We start from the raw sequence: 15,469 nt of genomic DNA, 5'->3' as shown, positions 1-15,469 counted from the left end.
CTATCAATGCTCAGATTGCTATTTAAAGTCAATATTGACTATGTAACTAATATCTAAGGTAATGCTACCTGATATAATTAGTCGGTGCGGTTGAACGGATATATCCAAATTGTTGGAAATTCTTAGGAGGAACCAATCATAAGTATACTTCACCAGAAGCATCTGCAAAGAGATACATATAGATCTGGATGAACCGCAAAACACTCTTATTTTGGCCCCCCATTTGCCATTCCCTTCGTATACACGAAGTTAATTGCAATTTTACCTATCTTCATGAGGTTAGGTACTGTATTCCCTCTTCTCAAGCAGGGCTTAACATTTCTCTTGGGTTCTTCTCTGTCTTTAAACGGTTAATCTGTCTAAAATTCTATTTTGCCACTTGGTTGTGAATCACTTATTCGTAATTTTAAACAGAGTAAATGAAAAGTCCATCGTTTATTTTGGGTAAAAATTGTAGCCCTTTTATGGCTGACTCGCATGCAGTTTGATATTCCTAAACTTTACTAAAACCGCAAATATTTTATCATGGTGTTAATTTTATTATATATTATTTTACTAGCTGTCCCCGGCCACCCGTTGCTGTGGCTCAGTCTTGTTAAATGGAAAAGAAAGAAAAGAGAAAGCGCACGTTTGTAATGTGTTTAATTAGACAATGCCTGTGGGTAGTTTTTAATGGCTCTGTCGGTTCTCCAAGTTGAGGCAGTTTAATTTTCCCAGCGGCGCAACACATTCCTTTGTTTTTCCATTAAATTTCAGAGCCTTGCAATAAGGGCACACTTGAGTCATGGTGCCGATGAGAAAATGCCGGCTCAAACTATAATCATTAGCTGGGTTGTACCGGAATGCAAGGCGATTGTAATCGCGTGATTGCTGAGCACGGAATCGTGTTTGACGCTGATCTGCTGTTTCTCATTGACGTCTTTCAGCCACTCTCAGCCAGTCACGTTCATTCTGTTGAGAACGAAGCAGATCTGAAGCTGCAGAACACTATTGCCGTGTTCGCAACCGTGCATCTTAAAGTCTGGCTGCACGCCTCTCTGCTGCTTCCTCAGCACGTATTTGAGCCATTCTAAATCAGAAACATTGAAATGGAATTGTAAAATAGCGTGTGTTGCTTTTACGTCCAACAGATGGCGCTGTTTTGCAGTAAAATGTTCAGTATAGCGTGTGTTGCTTTTACGTCCAACAGATCATTTTTTTGGGGGGGTCCCCCTTAACCTCCTTTTTTTTGCTAAAAAACACTTTTTTTCCATAGACGAAAACCTAAAAAAATATATATAATTTAAAAAAAAATTGAATCCTTTGACCTGCCAACCCTTTGGTGACGATCCTTTGACCTGTCGACCCTTTAGATTCGATCCTTTGACTAGACAACATATAAAAACACGTGCCTACTTGAATGCAAGGTTGTGTACAAATTTCAAATCAATCGATGAAGAACTTTTCGGAGATTTAAGATTTTGAACAAACAAATATTTACATTTTTATTTATATAGATAGCAGGGTGTTACTTTACGTGATAAGAATGCCACCGGTGCAGGACACCAGTGTCTGGGCACTCCTGGGACAGGATGGCCCCTACCGCTACGCCAGAAGCGTCGGCATCAACAAAAGAATGGCAGAGAAGGGTTAGGATGCTGTATTACAGGGGCTGAAGTGAACGCAGCTTTGAGCGAATCGAAAGCCTCCTGGGCCTTGGGGTCGCAACAAAAGGGGACCTTGCTGCTAGTGAGAGCCGTCAAAGGAGCAACCACATATGAATAAGAACGTACAAACCTACGGTAGAAATGAGCAAAGCCGAGGAACTATTGTAGTGACTTGATTGTTGTCGGTACTGGCCAATTGAGCATGGCTTTGACTTTAGAGGGGTTCATCTGGACCCCCTTGTCTGTTAAATCATATCCGAGGAACTCGACTTCAGAAGCGTGGAAGACTCATTTTTCAGCTTTAGCAAATAAATTATGTTCCCTCAAGCTTTGCAGGATGGAACAGACTTGAATAACTTGCTGGTCGTAAAATGGTGAGTATATCAAAATGTCATCAAGGTATATGATGACGTACTGATCCAGCATGTCTGTAAAGATGTAATTCATAAAGTATTGAAACATGGCTGGGGCATTGCAGAGTCCAAAAGGCATGACAAGATATTCATATAGGCTATAGCGGGTCTTGAATGCAGTCTTCCACTTATCCCCCTTTCTAATATGGATGCGGTTATAGGCCCCACATAAATCTAATTTTGTGAAGATAGCCGAAGAACCCAATTGGTGAAGAAGGACAGAGATAAGAGGCAAGGGGTATTGATTATGTACCGTGATGGAATTGAGCCCTCTATAGTCAATACAGGGCTGAAGATCTCCCTCCTTCTTTGCTATGAAGAACAAAGGGGAAGCAGCGGGAGCCCTAGAAGAGCGGATTAAACCAGAGAGCAGGGCATTGTCAATATAATCTTCAGGACCTTCTCTTCTTTTACGGTAAGGCAATAAACCCGACCAGTGGGTATCGTGGACCCAGGAATCAAGTCTATGGGGCAATCGTAGGGCCGATGAGGAGGCAGCTGTTCTGCTCTTCCTTTATCAAATACATCCTTGAAAGCGTAGTACTCCTTGCTCCCACCACAGAAGCGGTATCAAGAAGGGACTGGCAAGGACTGACCTGTGAAAGGGCGACATCATCAATACAGTAAGACTTGTAGAAGTCAGACATAAAATGCACTTCACGACGCTGCCAATCAATGGAAGGATTATGTGCCGGTAACCAGGGGAGACCAAGGATCACTCTGAATTGAGGCGCAGTTATCAAATCGAAAGAAATGCTCTCACAATGACCACACTCGGTTGACATAAGAAGGTTGCCTGTTTGTTCTGTAACTAGGCCCGATACCATGGCCGTGCCGTCAAGGGCATTCACTATTTCCGGTTGTGGTATTCCTGCCTCGTGGGCATAGTAAACAATACCGGAATAGAGAATGGAACCACAGCACCCGAGACCGGGGAGTCCAGAGGAAGGGTACTCGGCAATCAAACTCCAGCTATTGCCAAGCTGAGGAGTTTCCCGACCTTCTTGCGGGTTTCTTAGGCCAGTTACGTAGGAAATGCTCCGCAGACCCACAGTACATGTAGATAATGTTTTTTCACCGGTTCTCCCTTTCCGCAGAAGACAACGAGCCACATACAACCCAATCTGCACTCGTTCAGTGTCGCCCTGTAGCGACGGCTCCGGACATGTGGGGAAAGGAAGAGGGTGTCTCTTTCCCCCTTTCCTCTCTGCTCTCACTGGCATCTATTTGTAGTACGAGGTCCAACAACTCCTGGAAAGCCACAGTAACCACCGGAACGGTGGCTAATGTGTCTTTACGTGTCTCAGAAATACCCTTGTTAAAAACAGCGGCCTTCTTATCTTCCAGACCGCCAGTCTCGGCAGCTAACCGGTTGAAATTAGTTAGGTAAGACAGCAAAGGAGTGTCGCCCTGTTGTAGGTTCAGGAACTCTAAATCGGTGGTCTGCGTCTTGTATAGTGTAGCAAAGACTTTACTCATAGTTGTGATCAATGCATCACAATCGTAGAGCACATAGCTGTTATTTTCCAGGAGGGGGTTGGCTCAGGCCGCAGCAGTACCCCCAAGATAGGATAGGACAAAGGCGGCCTTAGTTGTAGAATCGGGAAAGGAGTCAGGACGACACAAGAAATTAAGCTTGCATTGGTTAATGAACGTTTGGTATTGTTTGGGGTCATAATTGAATCTCTCCGGCGGGGCCAGGGGAAACTGGGTGGACATGTGGACAGGTACAGGGTCTTGTTCAGGTAAAGGGTACCCAGGTCTAGGGACGGCAGCACTGGCTTGAGTCTCTGCCTGTGGTTTTGAGCGAGGCAATTCTTGGAACGCGTCAATCCGATGGCGCATGACGTTGTGAGAAGAGGTCATGTCCGCAAATAGTTCAGATACCTGCTGCACGAGTGTAGCAAGCATGTCAGAGGTATCCATGTTTGATGTGAGCTTCTGATTCTGTTATCACTCACCAGAAGGACTGGTTCTGACGGCTTCTGGCAGTGCTTCCAGTTGTCCAATCACCGGCAGCAGTGGTCTAGGTCTCCTCACAAGACGGAGACCTTTCTATTAATGCACCCCTCTATTAGTTTATATATACCAAGAGAGAGGTTAATTAACTGAAAGAGCGGGTAGACAAACCAGTAACATCAGCTGGGGCCAGCTGAAATAAAAGGACAGGTCTCAGAGGTAAATACCAGAAACTGACAAGAAAGAGAACCAAAGTGTAAGTAACTAACCTTTTGTCTCTGGATACCAATTCTAGGAACTGGATGCCAGCGTGGTATTCTAGGAACTGGATGTCAGTGTGAATGATTCTTCTTACCAGGGGGGCCCTCTACGGAATGGATAGGAGATGGTAAGGGACTAAGCATGAATTTAAGCATGAATTAGAAATAGAAGTTATTAATCTGAAAGGTTGCCTTACCTATCTTGTGTGATAACAAGGAATCAAGAAGGAGGAAGTAGCAGGGCGTTTCAAGGATTCCAGAAAGAACAACAACGAGAAATGGACTACGAAGGGGAGTTCGTGATATAAGTAGGACCTGCTTCCCAGGCGGCACAATGACGCTCTTGCGACCGGGGTGGTGCATGTGATGTTCAGCAGAGCGTCTCTAGTTTGTGCACTGACTTTGTCATAAATCAAGTTTTAATCCAAAGGCAGTCCGTTAAACAAAAGCGGGTTGGCGGCGTGCAGACAGCAGAGGGATGAAAACGGCAGGATAATGGAGTACGATGGTGAAGCCGGTAGTCAGAGTTGTTTGGGGAGCAGAAGTACAAAATCATGTAGCAGACGAGGTAAGTATCCAAGGCAAAGGTCGGTAACGGGTAAGCAGCAATATCAGGACTATGCGTGGAGGTAGTCCATGACAAAGAGGACTTAAACAAGAAAAAATGAAGAAGACTATGACACCGGAATCACAACTTCAATCAGAAGCAGTTGTGTCCGTGCTCTGCCAAGTTTTTACAGAGTGTAAGAGGTGGGGCGTGAAGCATCATTGCAGGTCACATGATCGCGCATACGTCTTGTTCCCTTGGCAACGGAATGCACGAACACCCAGCTCCATCACCGGCGGGCATGTCCCCAGTGTTGCGAGGGCAACCTACAGCATTGCAGGAAGGAGGAATTGTTAATGTAAGGGAACCAGTTTAACAGTGAACTGCAACGTGAAGTTGCAGACAAAACATGCTGAGAGAATGGTGCAACCATGACAGAGGTCCTGATGTATTCCATAACAAAACAAAAGTTCCCTCAACAAAAATGAAAGTTTGTTTCCTGTATTTCTTCTGATGAGAATTCTTCACCACTGGGTTCCCCTCTTACGGGCGCTGACCCCTCTTTACTTTCAGCCTCCCTCCTGCGGATTCACTACGGCTTTTCCTTTAATCACCAACCTTAATGTCTTTTTAAACAGTTACAGTGGACATCCCTCGGTCAGGTTCATCTTTGTCAACACACTGTTTCTTGGGACTTTAGACTTTGCCCTATTCTCGTCAGCAACCCTTTTCTGGGTTCATTCTTGCCAACTTCACATTCAGATTTACTTTCAATGTTTGCGGGATTCCTTTCCCTTGTTTTCTCATGTGGCAGAATTCACTTCTCTTGCTTTCTTTATAGTTCTTAGGTCAAAGGCTTTCGACTGTACAGGGATTTTGCTTGACCGCCTGTATGACCACTTGGCAGCTCTCCTATGGCCTTCTGGTATCTGTAGTTTAACTAACGGGGATCGTCCAGAGTTTCTCAGAGCAGCACCAATGTGGTGCTGGTCCCCTTCTGCAGCTGGTTTCCCCTTTTCAATTTTACAGTTCTTTGAACTTCTTTCCCTCTGCCATTTTGTGGCTTTCATTCATCACAGCCCGGTTCTTATTGGTTGCTCCTTCGACTCACTGGCCGTGATGAAACGCTTGGCTTTCTTCATAACTGGAGTCAAGGCCGGTACCACGGTAGCAGGAGTCTGCCTCGATCCGGCTTATCAGCGTCGATACGCTGCATGTACCGCTGACATCTGCTGCAACACTCTTGGGCTATTGTCCTCGGCCATAAGATTCCCTCTGCTGAGGTTTTGCGGGTATGCGTCAAAAAGGGCAAGGTCATGTCTCTCCTTGTTAACCTCTCGATATCCGCCGCCTTTCTCCTCCTCTTGAACTACCGGGCCTAGATAGCTGTCTCTTTGTGCGGTCTGCCTTGCTAATACTGTGCTCTCTTGCTCCACCTTTTATCCCTCTGGGGAAGGAAAAGGGCCATCAGGTGTGTGTGATTCGGATCAATTGCCTGACTTTGCCTGACCCTTGTATTGGGACATGTCAGGTTAACGCTCTGGTGTTAGTCCATTCTCTGGTGTGGCGTGCAAAAGGGTTTGTGGTGGAAAAGGGTGGGGGGCCATGGTTTTGAATGTCCTACGTGGTAGGATGTGGAAAAGGTTTCGAAAGAAGGGGTATACCGCGTCTCACCCATCGGTGTCCAACTCCCACTACCGAAGACCCCCCATCCAGGTGATCCTCCTTCACTATTCCATCCCCACAAACTGGATCCAATAGCGATGGCCGTGTCCTGGCCACTTGGATGACAGATCCCCGGGGGCTAGCTATGGAGTCAACTTCAGGTTTCTCACATCTCTACTGATTCTGAGCAAGACTTGCAGATGTTCAAGAGGATTTTCAATCCCATCCATGTGTGGATGGCAATAAACTCCCTGGCATTAAATGATAGCAAGACAGAGTTACTCACTGTTGGCTCTGGTCCATGTTTCAGCCAACTGGTATGAGCACTTCACTATTGCTGACAGCCAAATCAAGTTTTTGCGGGTGGTGTTTGCGGGAGGTTCACCTGGGAGGAGAAAAAGGCCCAGGGCAATGAGAGGTCTCTGTGGGAAGAGACACAGTATTGGTCTTCCACTAGTGAGGATATTTTACAAATGCCAAAGTATATAATGGCTTGTTGTCATAACAATCTGCCTGTTCCGCAAGTCGAACATCTTAATGTGGGTAAAACCAATCTCAAATCCTTTGGCATTGAACGAAATATAAACCCTTCTAAAACTAGGGAGACTTATAAAGAAGAAAACCCCCCTAACGCCCAAAGAGACAGTAAAATGAAGTCTGTCAATAATAACAGTTTAAACTATCAGAAATGTTATACCTCTATTCATTCAAGTATGATGATGATACTTCTCTAAAGGAAAGCATGGGGAACAACAATACGTTTTATTTTATTTTTATTTGTTATTTTATTTATTTGTATACTGCCGGTAGCTCGCAAGCATCGGGGTGCGGACATCGTCACTTGGACAAACATGCAGTGGACAAGGACAGGTTACAGGACAGACATACGCAGGATATCAGTTACTCGGGTGTGCGAACGTATAAGATTTTATCTGAATAGAAGTGTCTTCAATTTTTTTCAAAAGCATGTAGTTTGCTTCTAGTCGTAGGTTGACAGGGAGATTATTCAATTTTCCCGCTGCCAGCGTGGTAAAGAAGTTAAAGAATTAACAAGACGTGAGAAAACTACTTTTATCACTAGGGACTACAAGTTCCATAATTCCCTAGGTACTGGGATAAGGAAGAGGGTTGAAGAGGAACAATGCTGCTGGAGTGGTCAGCTAATTAATGTAAATGATCCACACCTGAGGGAGACCGAGAAGCTTAAAAGGCTCCCTCAGGTGCAGGCAGAGAGAGGAGAAGAGCAGAAGAAGCAGGAGTCGTCATGCAGATCGTGTATGCAGCCGAAGTCAGGACTGGACCCCTCACAATACGTTGAAGCTCAATTATCTGTAGAGGATCAGATGTATAAATCTGCAGGAGATCCCGCCCCCAACTCCCCTGTATTGGAGAAATGAGACTGTGCCTTGCCTGACACCAGCTATCGTACCAATACTGCAGCAAATCTTTGGTAGGGGATACCCATTGAGACAACCCTATCGAATGTTCCCCCGAAGTGATAACCTGCAGGAGGAACTCCCTGAAAGAATATGAGATGGTACTAAGCAAATGAACGGATGACGTCATAAGAAAGTGTGCACAACATCCCGAGATACTGACTAAAGACAATAAAAGGCTCTTAGAGGATGATTGACCAAGTAAAGAATTGAGTGAACTGACAAATGTGGAAAAGAAGATTACACGTTAACAAAGTGCTGCAGAAAACAGAAGTTCAATGAATATACAGACGCTGAAACACAAGGTAGTTCAAGTCCTCATAGAGGCTAGCTATGGGATGTAAATAGAACGCAGGCGAAGCCGCCATTGTACAGAAACTTCACATTAGTATCATGAATTAAATAAGCCAGAAACCATGAAGGGGGAATGGAAAAGCTGTGTTCCTGCCGAATAGCAGACTCATGGAGCTGCGTGGCGAGGCTATCTAGCCTGAAGTCAAGATCGTAGAAATCGTGGTCAGCTATCTACTCTGAAGAAGAACGACTGTGCAGAGGATGAATCTTCTCACGTTAAGGTGCAAGAAAGAACACAAAGGATGCCATGTTTTAATTCATTTTATTTGAAAGCTGCAAAATGGGCCAGAACGTGGTCTCCTGTCACATGAGTCAAGGATGGAAATAGAGCTTGAACTTGGCGTTCCAGACACGATAGAGTGTGCCCTCCCTCCAGTGCATTCCCAAAGATGAGAATACTCTACAAGGCCAAGTACGAAGACAGTTTCATGGCAGAAGGCATGGGTGATGAGATGCTGGCTCATTGGGTGGTGAGGTAGCTTCATGTCCTATCACCTGGGTCTGGGCTTACGTGCTGCTAAATGACCCAAATGTTCCAGACATGGCACAAGCGTGCCAACCAATTGTATTAGTCCGTATAACTAAGGACATTATGGCTTGTTAGACCAAGGAGAAACTGTGTACCGAATGTTTCTAAAGTGACATGTTTTAAGAGGTAGGCATAAGTCGTCCACCTGATCAAGGACAGACAATAACAATCCAGCTCATATATAAATGTATATCTAGATGTTTCCCTTAACCAATCCTGACCCTTTTTTACTATTCCCACGTAGTATGATGTCACTCTGATGCATTATTGAATATAAGAATTTAATTTTTTGTGGAGATCATTGAGAGACTGAGCGTCCGTTCGTTGATGTTCATTGTAACCTCCGTTTGAGATAATTGTTAATAAAACAGTAACTTTCCATCTTCTTGAGTTTGTCCGGTTATTTGGACTCAGAATTATTCTGTTGTAATCCCATCCATTGTATATGCACGTTCCAAATGGCCATAAGCTCCTATCCTTTCCCAACCATGTGACAAACCTGAGCTCCACTTGTGGTTACATCAATAAATTATTACGTCAAATCCACCCAGATCTATCTCTCTATGGAAAACAGAGCTGTATTAGCTACTGCTCTTTTAAATTCCAGGCTCCATTATTTTAACAGCCTGTTTTCAGGCATTTCCCCCCAAAAAACGGAATAAGTTACAAGTTATTGAAAATAGAGCAGTCAGGGCAGCGTACGGACTAGGCAAGGCTGAGCTTTCACGCCGTTTAGGCGTGCTCTTCATTGGCTCGCTGTGATGCATCGCATCCAATATAAGGTGATGTCATTGACTCAGAAATATATTCAAGGTGGTGCCCCTGGCTAGCTTAGTGGCCTTCTGCACGTGAAACCCATTAATAGAAGTCTTTCTTATAACTCGAACATTCTGTTGCATCAACCAGGATATAAACTAACCAAAATTGGAGGTTCCAGCTTTGACACCTTCTTCCAGCTGATCTTCAGAACACTTCCTGCGCCAAGAAATGTAAAAAGTATCTGAACACTTTCCTTTTTAACAAAGGCCTTGATTGATCTTCCGTTGCCTCATCTTTCTTTATTTGTGTTGGTTAGTCCTGGTACCCTGAGACCCTTGGATGTGTGGCACCTTATACAAAAATTTAAATAACTAAATAAATAAATACTGTACCTTTTCAGTGAAGAATTTGGTGCAGCAGGTTGGTCCTCAAGGAAAGGCAACCTTTCTGTGTTAATAACAATCTTAAGGAGTGACAGACTCTTCACAGGCTTTGGTTCAGCATTGGTTGTCGTCTGGTAGACTTTTCATAATTTCTCGGTTCACGACTCATTTGAGGGGACATCTCAGAGTGGAAAAGTGTCACTGCAGGCCCACAAGGATGATCACAAAGCTTCAGCCAGATATGCGCTTCACAAGACGTTGCACCGCAAAATGGCACAGGTCTCAGGGTATTGGGAGTTTATAGCCCAGGAAGGTAGCAGCTCTTTGTGGGATGGTGCAAAATGCATGTGGTCTTGAGACTGGTTAGACCCACCAGTCCAGGGGAGTAAGTCATCACCAAGATCTTCCCTGTCGCTTGGAATTCGGGTCGGGTCTTTAGCGGTCACTCAATGGCTCTGGCGGTCACTTGGAAGTTACTGGGACATCCTTCTATGAATTCCTATTTCGATCTTCAGTGTGTGGTCGACTCTGATGTTCAGCTCCAGCACACTCAACCTTTATGCAAGAAAATTGGCTGAGCCCACCAATCACCATTCACCATTCACGCCTTTCATGCAAATCTGGGGGGCGGCTGTCCAAGGGGACAGCCAGCCTCCCAGTTCAAACTGGTACCAGGCAGGAAAACTGCAGGACCAAGACCAGCAGAGTTTTGATTACCTCCCCCACTTCCTGTCCTTTCAGGCAATCAGAGAACATTGGCAGGCTTTCCAAGGGAAGCTCGCCAAAGACAAAAGACCCATCAAGACCTCCCCACCCAGGAAGGTAGAAGAAAGCTTAAGCAAGAACAAGTCAACATAAACAGGGATTAAAAAAGTATAGCCATCATTTTAAGCAAATGGGGATCCCCGTGTCCCTACTGGAGCTGCAAAGAAACCTGTGGTAGAAGTCCACAAAAAGTAGTGCAAAAAGGTACACTTCCACCAGCATGTCAGACTAACTTGTAACAGTAACTTAAAGTTACTGAAACTGTGAGAAAAGGGAAACAATGCTTTCCCTCAGCAATCCACATAAAGTGGGTTTGGGTGTGCTGATCCCACAACATAAATTACAGGAGGGATAAAAGGGTGCCTCCCCCTGCCCTGGTAACAGTAGTTAACCCAGGTAAAAGGAAAAGGGAAGCTCAAGGAGCTCCCATCAACACTGCACAGAAAGTGGTTTGTGCTGCAATAGTAAAAGGTAGATGCCAGAGAACCTGGAGGAAAGCATAACTCCATCACAAAGTATGCAAAAGAGATCCAAAGGGTCCCCAAGTACAGAGTAAAGGAACAGTGAGTGTGGAAAAATGTTCCCCCTCATTCAGGAGAAATAGTCCAAAAATTCAACAGTCCAGCAAAACTGCTGGGGGACTCACAAAGTGGGAAGAATTACACTCAAGAAGGAAATTATACCCAACGGGCCAAATTTTGAATTTGTGCACAATAGCAAAAATTAGTAACTGCACCAAAATGTATTGCAGCAAAATCTTTCAAGTAGCTAAATGTTTTCCTCGATGTACAGAATCTGAAAATATAGGTTTTCTAAGAAAGCATACTTTAATCAATGGTCCGGGTTTGAAAACAAACTTACATTTTTTATGAGGAGTACCCTCCCATGTTGTCATGAAGCTGATAGAAAACCACACCTCTGAGAAAGACCTGGGAGGAGTTAAACCATATATATTTGCCTGATCATATGATTATGGAATATGGGGAGATGAACATTGAAGATTTTGGAAACATCTGGAGACAGAGAGCAGAGCCTGAAGGACTGACCCCATACAGATTGGCGATCAGCACATAAATGAAGGATGCTTTGAATTCGAGTTGCAGATAAGCCACCTGAATGGAGGGTTTTTCTAAAGGAATGATTTCAAGCTGACTGTATCCCTGGCTGAATCCCCAAAATCAGACATCACACCTCAAAAGGTAAATCAAGCCCCAATCAACCCACAATTGTCCAGGTAGATTGACCAGGGTAAACCTGGGAAGATACAGATAAGGAAACTGAGAGGAATGCAATTTGAAAGCAGGAACACAGGTGGTGATATCTTAATACCCTGTGCTCCCCTATCTACATGCAACACAAGGTGAGTTACTCTTTTAAGGCCCTATGTACTCCACATTGAAAAACGAAATTTAAAACAGAATGCATGTTGGTGCCACTTTAATGTTTAATTGCCTTTGTAAATGTAAGTACTATTTAAATAGAACTAGTGGCATATGCTTGTCTAGAGTCATCTTGGGTTATAGTATCATTGCAAAATACTTTCACATAGGGTGATATCGTGCATTAATACATCCAGGGGATGCCACAGTCATATATGAACTGTTTGCACAATATAATGCATGTTGTTTAGACTCAAGTAAATGTAGAATAGAAATGTTTCTAATGTCTAGTATCTTTTAGAATACATTTATATGGGGACTGTTGAAATTAAGAGTGAATGTTCGTATGGACTGATAATAGTAAGACTCATATAGACAGGTAATTTGGTTTCATTTTTGTCGATTATTGGATTGGTTATAAAAAATACTATAATGATCTCTACCGTGAAAAGCTGGGGACCACTTTTGTTGAAGTTACAATAGTCTTTTTAAATAAATGTCGATTTCTAACTACCCCACTGTCTGCTCCTTGCCCAGAACTGAGGGGTAGGAACAAGCTAATAAGTTTAATAGCTTCTTTGAACAAAAGATTGTGGACATTCAGAAAAGTATCACTGAAGTGAGGGTTGCTGAAAAATGGGAAGAACCCCAAGAACAGACAGAGGTGGAAGAAAACCAGGGAGAAAATGAGAGCTTTTGCTTTCAAAATATTGAGAAGGAAATTGTGCTAGCATTAATACTCCAACTATAACCTACAAAAGACCTGGCATTTCCTATGCCAGCATGTACTGCCAAACGTCTGGCAGCAAATTTCACCTCATTTATAACTACCTTTATAAATAAATCTCTAATGAAGGGTCATGTCCCGAGTACCCTGAAGGGAGTGCTGGTGAAACCCCTATTAAAGAAACCCAACTCAGACCCTACAGTTCTAAAAAACTATCGTCCAGTTGCCAACTTATGTTGGCCGACTAAAATCTTAGAAAAAGTGGTCTGTAATCAAGTTCAGCAGTTTGTAGATAGTAAAGGTCTCCTGAACGAATGCCAGTCGGGGTTTCGTCCCAATCATGGAAATGAGACCGCCCTATTGGCGGTCCAGGATGATCTACTGGAAGCTGCAGATAGGGGAGGCTTCACAATATTGTTGATGCGGGACCTATCAGCGGCGTTTGATACGATTGACCATAAGATCATTCTTCAACGCATTCAAAAAATTGGGAGAGCCTTGAAAGTAGTGGTGGATTGGTTTGACTCTTTTTTGCAGGATACAACCCAGCAGGGGACATTAGGAGCCTTCCTCTCAGAGCTACTATGGTTGAGATGTGGAGACCCCCAGGGCTTGGCGCTCTCACCATTGATTTTTAATCTTTATATTCGCCCACTATTTGATATATTGAGGAAACATGGGCTGATTCCACTCCTATGCCGATGATACGCAGATCTACGTGGAGACGGAGAACTTGTCTGAGGCATTTGAAAGGATTGACCTGTGCAAGCAAGGCATTAAAAAATGGATGGCATGTAACCAGCTGCAGCTCAATGCAGCTAAAACAGAGGTAATACTATTCGGACCAGGGAAAAAAAGGAGAGGTGAAGAACAAAATATAACACTGCGGATTCTGGGTAAAGAAATTCTGTTCTCAAGGAAAGTGAGAAAACTTGGGTGCATATGGCAGGAAAACCTGGGCAGTGAAGCCCAGGTTGAGGCCAAAGTAAAGGCTGTGTACCACACCCTGCGTATGCTTAGGAACGTGCTCCCCTTCGCGGCATCTGAAGACCACTCAGAGGTCGTAGGTGCGTTGACCAATTCTCATCTTGACTACTGCAACAGTCTGATGACAGGGATCCCAGTGAAACAGATGATGAGACTGCAGAGGGCCCAGTAAGCGGCAGTTGGGTTAATTGCCCATCTTGGGAAAAGGAACCATGTCTCAGCGTCACGTAGAGCTCTCCATTGGCTCATGGTGGAGGGCCGAGTTAAGTTTAAGGTGGCATGTCTTATGTATAGATGTTTCTATGACCTTGCACCAAAATACCTGAGCGCTAGAATCCACCACTATCAGCCAACCAGAGATCTCCGGTCTGGAGACAAACTTTTGATGGGTATACCCCAGGCTAAACTGACCTCGAAGGGGGACAGGAGGTTCTCCGTGTTCGGCCCAAAGATATGGAACCAGTTACCAACTGCCATCCGGTAATGCCCATCGTTAGAAGACTTTAGAAAGGTACTCAAAACCTTTTTATTTAAGTGAGCTAAAGAGGTATGGGCGAAAACAGCGTTCTTCAGTGAAAGGTTGAATCATAGTTAACATCTGCGCCCAAATGCAGTTCAGTCTGCCTGGTGCGCACAAGAAATAGCCAAAATGAAAATCAAATAGGATTGTATAAATGGGGATATTAGATTGGCATGCTAAACCTGCTTAAGCAAAATAATTAATTACATCAAATATTCTGCAAAGCATTATGTTTGCTGCTTTACCCACAAGGCAATTTGAGGTTTTTGGGTTTCAAGAATGCAAAGATGAAAGCCAATCCTTTAATGGCACCTGGCCCAATGATAAAATCAGGGCCAATTTATTTATTTAGGATTATATAAAGGGCAACATGTCACCATCAAACAACTTAAAAGTGCTTGTCCTCCATGCAAAAGTAGTCATTGAGCCTAAGGTTATTTTTGGAAGCAAGTAGTACAGTACAATTCAAGTGTGAAAGTGTTCAGCCAACCATCATATAATCTCAATTGTTTGATAAAATGATTGCAACACTTTTCACGGAAGTGTTTACCTTTGTCTTCAACAATTTGGGCTTCACTACAAGTATTGCAGTGAAGTAAACGAGTGGCAGTAACCAGATTGCAACCACTTTTACTGAACCGCCATATTCAGAGTTTGAGAAAAAGTGGAGCAAAAACGTCAAGCACTTAGCTGGTGTTTATTAATTTACGTTACTTTCAAAAATTGGAGGAATCACCACTGGTGGATTTTCCACCACAGCAAGTGCATCCAAAATTACAGTGGATTACTATGGGGCCCCATGGATAGGCACCGGCAGCGCCTTACCACTACTCATATCTAGACAGATTTGTGACCAATACAAGCAGCAGTAACAGTAGTTGGATATGGCACAATTACCACTGGTAATTCCGCCTTTCTTGTAATGAGGCCCGTCACTTTGTTTAAAATGGTAAGGATTGTATACACTGTCCAAAGTGTTCTGCTGTACAGGTTTTCCTAGAACAAATGGAGATTATATCAAGATGCTAATAGCTGTACGTATCACAGAGATAGGTAGACTGTGGAGTTGTATTGTTTGACAGGAAGGGTATTATGCTAATCACTTTTTCCGCCTTTGCAGCTAGCTTTTGTCACACTATT

The sequence above is a fragment of the Ambystoma mexicanum genome, chromosome 13 (assembly GCF_040938575.1).
Source record: "Ambystoma mexicanum isolate Mex_15411 chromosome 13, UKY_AmexF1_1, whole genome shotgun sequence".
NCBI lineage: Eukaryota > Metazoa > Chordata > Amphibia > Caudata > Ambystomatidae > Ambystoma > Ambystoma mexicanum.
The sequence above is the reverse complement of the archived record's forward strand: the minus strand, read 5'-3'. Positions refer to the sequence as shown.